Genomic DNA, 12,780 nt, shown 5'->3' on the forward strand with positions numbered 1-12,780 from the left:
AGAAGATCCACCTTTCTGCTGTATACAATAAATATACCTCAACTTCAAAGACAGACAATACCTCAAAGTAAAGAGTGGGGAAATGATTTTCCAATCAAATGGACCTAAGAAGCAAACACGTATAGCTATACTAATATCTATCAAAATAGACTTCAAACTAAAATTAATCATAACAGATAAAAAAAGTTTCATATTCATTGAGGAAAAATCCATCAAGATGAAATTTCAGTTCCGAATATTTATTCCCCAAATACAAGGGTACCCCCATTTGCAAAAGAAACCTTGAAAGTGAAGTGAAATATGTCCCCAGAAATGCTTAACCATGGATGGACAGCCCATTTAGGTTAGGTTTCATGGTCTGAATTGATGACTTATCAGGTTTCTTCCTCATGAAACAGATTCCACTGAGATATAAACTCAGATTACTGGATTCGGAGTCCAGAGCATTAAACTTTACACCATGGGAGTTGGTACAAAAGAAAACATTACTGAAACTTAAATCACACATCAAGCTCTACATATTAATAGTGGGTGACTTCAACACCCCGCTCTCACCACACAGAAACTTATCAGAGAAATAAGGGAACTAATAGCTGTTATGACTCAAATTGAAGTAATAAACATCCACTGAACTTCCTACAAACATAAAAGAATATACCTTCTTCTCAGCAACTCCCAGAACCTTTTATTAAATTTGAACATGTACTCAGTCACAAAGAAAATCTCAACAGATACAAAAAAAATGGAAGAACTCCCTGTATCTTATTGGAACATCATGGGTTAAAGGTAGAATTCAACAACAGCACAAACTCATGGAAACTGAAGAACCTATAAGCTCATAGAAACTAAACAATTCTTAACTAAATAAGCACTGAATCAAGGAAGACATAAAGAAAGAAATTAAAGACTTCTTAGATTGAGAGGGAAATGAATGCACAAGATACTCAACCTTATGGGACACTGTGAAAAGAGTGCTAAGAAGAAAGTTCATACTACTGTATGCCTACATAAAAATTTGGGAGAAATCTCACAGTGACATATTAACAGCACACTTGAAATCTCTAGAGGTATTTTATTTTTATTTTGAGCTTGACAAAACTTAGAGTTTTTCAAAGAGAGAACTTAAATTGAAGCAGCTAAACAAACTGCTCTGTAGCCAAGGTTGTGAGAGAATGTTTTGTTTGATGACTGACTGATATAGGAGTCCCCAGCCTACAGTGGCCAACACCATCCCTGGGCAAGTGAGCTTGAGCTGCATCAGAAAGTCAGTGAGTATGATAGAAAACAGTGCTGTTCCCTGGATTCTGCTTAAAGTTTCTATTTTGAGTTGTCTTGACTTCCATTTGTGATAGACTGTGCCCTAGAAGCTGTGCACTGAAATAAACCTTTTTCTCATCACACCAATAGAAAAAAAATAGAATACTGAGTTTTTTCTTACTATTCCGAATCTGATACTTTATATATATATATATATATATATATATATATATATATATATATGCATATACATATATTTTTATATTTATAAATATATGCAGACATATTGTGTGCATTTACTATCCATACTGAGAGTTATTGATATGATACTGTAAATTAATATGTTCTTGTTATAATTATCTAAAATAAGTATGAAAGAAGTAAAAAACTGAAAAAGTATACTATCAGGAATGGAATACATAGTTCTGAGATATATTAAAATATGAAGAAAAGTGAATTGTTTCAGATTTAAACATATATTAATCAATGAGAAATATGCAATTGCTTCTAAACTCATTTATGTATGATAAAATTTATCTTTTAATCTAATTATCAAACTTATTTACTTTATACATCCTTCGTGTCATAATTGTGCTTTCTTTTTTTTTTTACTGGTGAGCCTAGAAATTTGAACTATTTTTTTCTTTTTGCTAAAGAAGTTTCAGAACACTTGCCACTGTCAGTAGGCTTGATTCTATGAAGAACTCTATGTGCCATTGTGATTAATAACATGTTTCTCTATAGACATTTTCTAAAAATTTCATGATGAATTGCAGTTCCAAATTTTCATTGCAATTTAATAGCTGATACACTGATATTTATAAAAATAAAAGGTCAATTCAATAGTTGAAAATAGTTGTAATGGTAGTGATAGTGAACAGACACTTTTTAAAGTATGGAAAGAATAGAAAAAAAATTGGCTGAAAAGTTCATAAAGTTTAAGAGCAGAATGTATTTAATTGCCTTATTTTTTAAAAAGACCACAAACTTTGTCACATTTTGTAAATGTCACAGTTACAAACTGATATATAGAAATGTTTATAATACATAGTAGTGAAAATAGTAGTTCAACAAAGGTTAGAAACAAAACAGAATGAGTCCTTTTTTACAAAATATTTAGTGAAAAAGAATGGAGAAATATGTGATTTCAGATATTGACAAGGAAAAAAAATATAAATGTTCTGCAAGAAAAAAATAAGATTATTCATGAATCTACAGTGATCTGATTTTAAGTGTTGAAATTTTGACAATGTTCTCATTTATTTCTGTTTTTGAGATAGAAATAAATAGGAAGGAATTATTTTCAAGATATCTTAAAGTCTGTCTTGTGCTTAGAATTTTTCTTTTCAGTTTTAAGAGTATTTTTGCTCAAAAAAATTTTTATTTTAGTGTGTGGAGATAAAAGAAACCATTTCTACTGCTAGTGTTTAGCTTTATTGTGATTAAGTTAACTTATAATATTATAAAAAGACTGCACTTGATCATTATAACTACTTATAATGGTTTTCCAATTTCACTCCCATATTAGGAAACATTATACAAAACCCAACAATAAGTAAGAGTGTGGTTAGTATATTCTGACAAACTGTTTAACAGATCTTTTCAAGAATTTTTAAACATTTAGGGCACCATACTTGTGTTTTACTTTGCAATTTCTATTCAACTAGAGACTCCACTCTGCAATGCTACTGATTAGCTTTCAAATTTATCTAAATAAGAACAATAAGGTAAAAAGTGATGCTGAACTCCACAAACATTTTAGAATCTCTTTTTCTGTTGAAATACATAAACCCTGTTATGCAATGTGCTCATTTAACTGATTTTGTTTTATTAACAAAAGAAATAATATATTAATTCTATAATTTCATAATCTTCTATTCTGAATACAGAACAGAATAAGTACTCCTTATTTGAAAGCTTGAGATAAGAAGAATTTTGTAGTTCATTTATATTAGGCTTTAGATTGTTTAAATATTCATAGTAGACAACTGGGAAGTGAGATTCAAGGGCAAAAAAAGTAGCCCATGTGTGTTTCACATTTACCTTGTTATGGTTTCAATCTTACACTAACTCCAGGGGTCCATATGCTAATAGACTGAGCACAAAACTGCAGCAAAATTGGGAGTTCGGATATTATGGGACCTTTACATTGTGTTAACCACAATGTAAAGGGAGGAAATTAGATCATAGATACATGGTTTTAGGAACCTGAACCTACCAGTGGCAACATCTTAAATAAAGAATGATTCTCCATCCTCCATAAACTATACACTTCTTATAACTCCTCTCTGTGGGATTGAGGCTGGAGATTATATGCTTAATCTATACTAGAATTTTGGCTGTCTTGTTCTTCTGCAGTTATTGATCAGACAACCACAGTTACTGTGAATTCATGAGTTCTACAACCATGCCATATCCATATAACAGCATGTCACAGCACCTCTCTTAGTTTTTGACCTCTTACATTGTTTCTACATCCCCTTCTCCAATGTTCCTATGTCTTGGTGGTAAAGATGGTTAATATAGATGTTCCATTTAGGACTGAGCACTGAGTCTTCTTTCTCAACATATTGATCCATTATACATCTCTACATCGACTGGGGTACATTGTAAAAAAGGGATGCTTTTCTTACTAAGGGACCAGCCCAGGATTATAGACATAAGCTTACATATTTAGAATGATTTACAATGTGAAGACATTTTTCCATTTATTTTCACACTCATTTCCTGTTAACTATATTGCACTGTTAGGGGTAAAGCTTTGTTAGTGGGTGAATGTGCCTCACAAAAATGTGTTGAAATTTTATTCTCAGTGCAACAATGTTAGGAACTGTATCATTTTGAAATATACTTAGCTCTGCCTTAATTGAGTAATGTATGGTAAATAAGATCAAAATACACTATTTACCTTTATAATTTATATATGCTAATGAAAAATGTATGCAAAACGTGATACCCATACAAAAGGGTTATGTACAAAAAGCATGATCCTCTTATGATTCTATCCTTTTCATTGTACAAACAAAACATTCCTATCCTCTAGCAAATGCAACACTCAGTTTCAATATAAAAGTAGATACCAGACCCTCCCCAGAAAACAAATATTCCAGTGTCTTAATCTTAAGCCTTTCAACTTTCAAAAGTGTAAGAACCAAGTATATATTGTAGAAGGACTATGCACATTCCAAGTGTGAAACAGAAGACTAAATTGTTTCTGTAACAAGTGTCTAATAAGAACACTTGGAAATGATCTGTGGCTAGAAGCTGGAGTATTGTGTAAGAGAACGGTAGAAAATACAGTTATCAGTATGTGTGTAGGTCAGCTTTCTGCCACTATGATCAAATACTTGAGGAAAACTATTTGCAAAATTAAGTTTAGCTTATTGTCGACTTTTAAAAGTCTATTTTTATTGTAAAGTCTCCTAAACATGTGTGAATTTTGTCAATATCCTATGACTTCATGGAAGGTACAACTCAGAAATGATAAATAGTATATTTGGCAGACAAAATTTTGAATGATTCACAGCCTTTAATTACTGCATATAAAAAAACTGCAGTAACACATAAGCATTTCAAGTTCAGTATTCACAAATCAATGAGTAAACGTGTGAACAATATGTGAATAGCATATCTATGAAAGAAAAGAAAGTGTGACAAGGAATTAGGAGATTAATATGCATAGTAAGAAAAACAACTTGTCACTTAAAACACTCAGAATAATGTGGTACTTAAGGACAAACCCTTAAAAGCAAGAGATTCGGTGATTTATGGAACCTCGGGGTTTTTAATCCTATGTCAGCCCAACTTTCTCTTATAACACTTGTGCAGCCAATTTGTCTATGACTCAACCAAAAATACACTTTTCCCAATCCACTGTTCCAAAAAACTCAAGCTGTGAGTATTGGTGGTGTCTACAGACAACTAACTAATTTTTCAATTAAGCACTGTGGAAGATGTAGAAGCATGTCTAACTCTATCAAAGTTTCAAAGACATGTTAAAAATCACTCAGAACCAAGGAAAATACATGTCACACACAGAAAAGGAACCACTACAGAGCATTCTTATTAGACAACACCTAACAACTAACTTGTTGAAACAAGTTTGAAACCCTCCAAAACTCCTCCTGACCACATACACATAGACACACACACACACACATAAATACGCACACACAATAGGGCTTATTGAAGCTATTGGACTGAGAATAGGACCATCTTAGAAACCCCAGGTGATGTGGGAGTTCCCTCTGTATGCTGTGATTACCATTAATGAAAACTGCCTTGGACATAATAGTAGGACAGAACTTAGGTAGGTAGGAATATGGAACTGAATGGTGGGAGAAAGGAGGTGGAGTCAGAGAAGCCATGTAGACCACTGGAGACAGAAGCTAGGAACTTTACCCACTAAGCCACAGCCACGTGGCAGTACACAGATTAATGGAGCTGGGTTAAATTAAGATATAAGAGTTAGCCAATAAGATGCTAGAGCTAATGGGTCAAGCGGTGAATTAAATAATAGAGTTTCTGAGTGATTATTTAGGGTCTGAGTTTATGAATGGCAGGAACCAACAAGCAACCCCCTCCAACATTCAGGCTAGTGGAAGCACCACATAGTGTCAACTTGGAAGAGTGACAAGCACCCAACCTCACCCACTGTGAGCTTTTATGTACTGTTATTCTCATATTTCTTATATATGTTAGGCTTATTTCCTTTAGTAAAAATATGTCCTTTTTAAACATTTTATTTATAATATTTTTAAAAGTAAAACTAATTTTGTTACAGTAACTTAAATTACTTGGGTTTATTCTAAAATAAAAAAATTCGGTGTCATTAAAAATCAGTAAATATTTCGTGCAGTGGTAGTGCACATCTTTAATTCCAGGACTCGAGATGCAGAGGCAGGCAGATCTCTGTGAGTTCGAGGCCAGTCTGGTTTACAAGAGCTAGTTCCAGGACAGGCTCCAAAGCCACAGAGAAAGCTTGTCTAAAGAAAAAAAAAACAAAAAAACAAAAAAAACAAAACCCAAAACATTAGAAAATACTATGAAAAAGAATGCATCAATTTCAAACTCCAAACTAGTTTGTTAAACATTTCTTCTTGTCCGTGTGTATGTGTGTGTGGGGGGGTGTTCAGGGGGTAGGATAAAGAGGGCTAGAGGTGTGCACGTGTGTAATAAAAATATAAGTATTGAATAAGACGATATTGAATATACAAAAGTAAAAATAGCACAAATATTTTAATTTTCACATAAAACATAGAATATAATGGGAACACTATTGTTAAGGTAGGAAGAAAGCTATATGTCAACACAAAATAAATCAGGAAATATTTTTATTGATAAAAGAAGCACAGAGCATGTTAGTAGTTACATCTCAAGGACAGTAATACCTCAAATATTAGTGATATCAGTGATACAAATGTTCAGTATACAAATACAGGTGAGTGTCCTGTTCTTCATATATATGCAATGACAAAAATTCCAAACTGTGTAGGTAAGAGGAAGAATGAAGCAGTTGTGATTTGATATTATACTAATTAAAGAGTTTTGAGATCCTAAAACAAGTTCTACAGCATCCTATGATTTAGACCATTGGAAAAATTTTGGGCAGTTTTTATAACTTTCAATAAATTGTATAATGATTTCTGTAATTATATGCAAAGAAAATTTAAATATTTAAATAACAAAAATTCTGATACAACCTATCTTAAATCTAAAATTGGAAAAGGCTCACTAGAACAATATAATTCAACAGAAGAGCAGTTGTGTAATCAATATACACAAAGTTTTTTTTAAAAGGAAAATTGAGATCAAAAGATCTATAAAAGCCAGGCGGTGGTGGCACACACCTTTAATCCCAGCACTCAGGAGGCAGAGGCAGGTGGATCTCTTTGAGTTCAATGACAGCCTGGTCAACAAGAGCTAGTTCCAGAACAGGCTCTAAAACTACAGCAAAACCTTGTCTCAAAAAAAAAAAAAAAGAATTTTGTCGAATGCTTTTTCAGCATCTAATGAAATGATCATATGGTTGTTTTCTTTCAGTTTATTTATATGGTTGATTACATTGATAGATTTGCGTATGTTGAACCAGCCCTGCATCTCTGGAATGAAGCCTACTTGATCATAATGGATAACTTTTCTAATGTGTTCTTGGATTCGGTTTGCCAGTATTTTATTGAGAATTTTTGCGTCGATGTTCATGAGTGAGATAGGCCTGTAATTCTCTTTCTTGGTTGGGTCTTTGTGTGGTTTTGGTATCAGGGTAACTGTAGCTTCATAAAAGGAATTTGGCAATGACTCTTCTGTTTCTATATTGTGAGATACATTAAGAAGTATAGGTATTAGCTCTTCTTGGAAGTTCTGGTAGAATTCTGCATTGAAACCATCTGGCCCTGGGCTTTTTTTGGAAGGGAGATTTTTGATAACTGTTTCTAATTCTTCGCGACTAACAGGTCTATTTAGATCGTTCACCTGGTCTTGGTTTAGGTTTGGTATATGGTACTTATCTAACAAAAGTATATGCTCAACTATGTTCATAGCAGCATTGTTTGTAATAGCCAGAACCTGGAAACAACCTAGATGCCCTTCAATGGAAGAATGGATGAAGAAAGTATGGAATATATACATATTAGAGTACTACTCAGCAGTAAAAAACAATGACTTCTTGAATTTTGCATACAAATGGACGGAAATTGAAAACACTATCCTGAGTGAGGTAAGCCAGACCCAAAAAGAGGAACATGGGATGTACTCACTCATATTTGGTTTCTAGCCATAAATAAAGGACATTGAGACTATAATTCGTGATTCTAGAGAAGCTAAATAAGAAGGTGAACCCAAAGAAAAACATATAAGCATCCCCCTGAATATTAACCTTCATCAGGCGATGAAAGAAGACAGAGACAGAGACCAACATTGGAGCACTGGACTGAAGTCTCACGATCCAAAGGAGGAGCAGAAGGAGAGTGAGCACGAGCAAGGAACTCAGGACTGCAAGGGGTGCACCCACACACTGAGGCAATGGGGATGTTCTATCGGGAACTCACCAAGGCCAGCTGGCCGGGGACTGAAAAAGCATGGGACAAAACCGGTCTCACTGAACATAATGGACAATGAGGACTACTGAGAACTGAAGAACAATGGCGATGGGTTCTTGATCCTATTGCACGTAATGGCTTTGTGGGAGCCCAGGTAGTTTGGATGCTCACCTTAATAGACCTGGATGGAGGTGGGTGGTCCTTGGACCTCCCACAGGGCAGAGAAACCTGCTTGCTCTTTGGGCTGAGGAGGAAGGAAGACTTGATTGGGGGAGGGGGAGGGAATGGGAGGTGGTGGCGGGGAAGAGGCAGAAATCTTTAATAATTAAATAAATTAATTAATAAAAAAAAGAAAAAAATAAAACAAAAAAAAGAATGATCTAGATCTAAACAAAGAAGAAATTGAAGACAGAACACACACACATACATATATAAATACATTATTGGATATTAAACACTAAAATATATGTAAACATTTATTAAATGTATTTCTAATGTGATTCTTTTTCTGTGTATTTCTCCTGAGTTCTGTATATTCAATATTGGAAATAACTAGTGAAAGTTATATGAAGTAGTTAGGAACTTTAAGAGAAATATGACTTTAGAATGTCAGTTACAATTTTTCTTACCAGTTATAATATTTACTTTTTGCTATGGCCCCAATGGAAAGTTCAAGAGGACAAGAACTGTGAGTATTATGTGCAAGATATAGATATTAACTCTTTTATGAACCATAATGATGAAAGATAATAAATAAAAATAGATATTGTCTGAGGTATATCTCATTTGGATGTAAAATATTTTCTTAAATGTTAAGAAAATATGTATTATAGAATTTTTCTTTGGATAATTTATACTGTTCAGCAATACTTATGGCAAGTCTTGCAAAAACAGCCAAATAATGGTGTCTTCAAAAATCCCAAATTATTATTTAGAACAACTTTCTTTCCTACTCTCTCAAATTTTAAGAATTCAACAACTATGTTCAAGCTAAAGTTCCATACATTTTCAGTTTAATATGAGTCTTGCCTACAAGGCAATTTTCCATAATGGAAAGAAATCTCTCTGCCCACTTTCTGCCAAAACACTCTGGAGTTTGCATATATTTTCTCTGAAATTATCCTATTTGCTTAAAAATTACCCAAAATACTCCACTGTGTAATTCCTGACTCATTCCTAGAGTGTAACTCATAGATGAATCACATCATAAGTGGTTTACTCTGAAAATAACAAATCACAACTAAACAACATCAATATATCTTTACACGCTTATAAGCAATGTTGAAATACTGAAAACTCATCTCTTGATTTGAGCACTGACAACTCAAAGACAGAGTTCCTACCTAAAAATGGACTGCTTCTAACCTAAAAAAAAATGCAGAGTTAACTTCCTAGATCACTGTCCAATCATAGTAAAGGAAAGAAGAACAGGTTGGAGGAACACAGAGAATCTGAGCAACTTCTTTCACAAATAATCATGATTTTAATGTTAGGTTTATTTTTCCCACCTCTGTCCGGTGTTGGGAGGAAAGTGCAACTCTGCATATTAAGTAAGACCAGAGAAGGTAATAGGGGGATTGTCTCTCCTTTTAAAATGTGGAGTGCTTTATTAACCCTTAGGGGGAGAAGAATGGCCATCATCTGTTTCTGTCCTGAGTTTCAATTTCATTAATGGCTTGGGATTCTATATTAATATTGTGCATTTCTACTCACTACTTCATCTATTTGCTTTTAAAACAAATCTGCTTTTAAGTCTATAATAAGCCATATATAGTCACTGATCTTGCAATGATTATTTTTCTCAAAAGAACTCAGTAGAGCAGGCTAGTAAAATTTAGGGACAGAATTGAGAATTGTAGGTAGTGAGGAATCAGGGGGATTACATAGACTGTTACAAGCATGTGCTGCAGAAATGGGAATAGCAGGTTGAAATTGAACATGGAAAAATTTAGTCTGAATGTCAGGAAGAGTTGTCAACTCACAAATTTAATTAGGTAGTGGAATAGCTTCCCAGAAGAAATGGCAGAAATTTATTGCTGGAGCTATTTAAAATTGGCCCAGCCAAAGCACTAGGGAATACACAGAGGGCGCAATCATTCACAGAATTTTGAGGATTAATATATAGAGCAATTGGGCTTTTGCATTTCTAATTCTTATGACTATTATTTTAGAACTTCTATTTACAATGATAAATATGTCCTTTTTACAAGTATAACCCTGAAAATCAAAACATTATGCTACTCCGTAGAGATATCTACAACCATTTTTAAGTATATTCTTATTTCCTGCAGTAAAGACTCAACCATTCTTTCTTTACTTCTTCCGTCTTTGTATTATTGTACAAAAAGAAATCCCAGTAGACTTCTGATATTTTCCTTTCTCATCTTTACAAGAGAAATACTCCTTATTTTTTATTTCAATTTTCACTTTTTGGACTAATAATCAGTCTTTCAATGACTTGTCTACTTTTCATTTTCTGTCTGAATAAGAATCCAGAAAGGACATATTTCTATTTAGCTCTTTTATAAAGCCATTGCCTATGCCCATAATCATTTCATTCAGGATACTATTTTAATGATTTTTGCTCTATTCAATCTCTTAGTGAGAAAAAGATGGAATCAGAAACTTTGATGAAATTATTGATAACCATTTCTTCAGTGATCCTTGAAAGCCAAATCTATAATTCTGATTTCTGTGAGACATTTAGTTATTTTTCATGAGTAAAATATATGCTATGTACATATAACGTTCTTTGGTCATATTCAATATGCCTAAAGTAAATTTTGCTTGGTTGCACTTTTCCTCTCAGTAATAGTGTGAGTACATTCTGATTCCTAAGTAGCACATGAAATGAGATACTGCAATACAACAACATCAACATTCTAGTAAGCATTTATCTCCTTGGACTGAATGTCATCTGACCCCATTTTGAATGTAAGGAATATATCACCACTTATATGTTCACTTTCCTTCTAATAATAATCAACAAAACAATACTCTCCAGCTGAATGGATCACATTCTCTTAGAAAGCATGGCAGAACAGGATTCTGGTGACCCTAACCACAATCTCTCTTTAGTCATTTTGCCTACCCACTGCCATACCCAGCAGACCCACCACTCCTGGCATCCCCTGGCACTATTGTCCTACTCATACCTAGCACTGACCCTGGGGGTAGAAGGTGCTGACATAACTCACCAAATTATGACTCCAGGCAAGGGCATTCTGGCTGTAGATGAGTCTACAAGAAGCATTACCAAGTGGCTGCAGTCCATTGGCAGTGATAACATGGAGGAAAATAGGTACTTCTACCCCCAGCTGCTACTGATTTCTAAAGGTGATGTGAATCCCTGAATTTTGTGTGGGGAAGGGATGGTTTGATCATCTTCAATGAGAAACTATACCAGAATACAGATGATGGATGTCCCTTCCCCCAAGTTGTCAAGTCCATGGGTGGTGTTGAGGCTATTAATGTAGATTTGAGCATGATACCCCTGGCAGGAACCAATGGCAAGACTACCACCTAAGTGTTGAAGGGTATATTAGAACACTGTGACCAGTATATAAGAATGGAACTGACTTTGCCAAGTCACGTTGTGTGCCAAAGATTGGGAAACATATATCCTCAGGCTTTGACATTATCAAAAATGCCAATGTTCTGGCTTGTTACATCAACATCTGCCAACAGAATGACATTATACCCAATGTGGAACCTGAAATCATCCCTGATGGGGACTATGACTTGAAATATTGTTAGTATGTAACTGAGAAGGTACTGGCTATTATCTACAAAGGTATGGGTGGCAACCACATCTTTCTAGCCCATGTTTCTGTAGCCCAACATGGTCACCCCAGGCCAGGCTTGCACCCAGAAACTTTTCAGTGAGAAAATGCCATGGAACCTGTCACAACACTTTATCAAGCAGTGATTCCTGTTGTTCCTGGGGTCACTTTCATGTCTAAAGGGCAGAGTGAGAAAGAGGTACCCATCAATGTTAATGCTATCAACAAGTATCTGCTATTGAAGTCAAAGACATTTTCTTATGGCTAAACCCAGCAGGCCTCTGCTCTAAAAGCTTGGGGAAGGACTCAGGAGAACCTGAAGTCAGGAGAAGTACATCAAACAAGCCCGGTACAACAGTCTGATTTGTCAAAGAAACTATACCCAAAGTGGCAGTCTGGGCCCAGCCAATGATTGCCTCATTGTCTCTCACCATGCCTACTGACTAGAGGAGATCTAAGGTTGCCCCATGAGTACTTCAGTTCCCTACCTACCCACCCACTATTGAAGACTCTTTCCCATCACTCTTGCTGCTTTGTGACTGGTGTGTGGTGTTGTTTGTGAATGTTATTTGTGCCATTTTTTCAAGTTCAGAGCCAATAAGCAGCTATTTAAGGAGGCATAATCATAGTCAACAAAATTAAACAAAACTTAATATTTGATCAACAAATTTGGTTCTTTTCTTGGAATCATATTCAATCATCAC

The 12,780-nt window shown here is 34.6% G+C and overlaps 1 pseudogene; it reads left to right on the forward strand.

Annotated features, from left to right (window-relative positions):
* Positions 1-11,326: 11,326 nt before the first annotated feature.
* On the forward strand, positions 11,327-12,519 carry LOC130868553 (fructose-bisphosphate aldolase A-like; annotated as a pseudogene).
* Positions 12,520-12,780: the final 261 nt, after the last annotated feature.

This window comes from Chionomys nivalis, chromosome X, assembly GCF_950005125.1.
Source record: "Chionomys nivalis chromosome X, mChiNiv1.1, whole genome shotgun sequence".
Classification (NCBI taxonomy): domain Eukaryota; kingdom Metazoa; phylum Chordata; class Mammalia; order Rodentia; family Cricetidae; genus Chionomys; species Chionomys nivalis.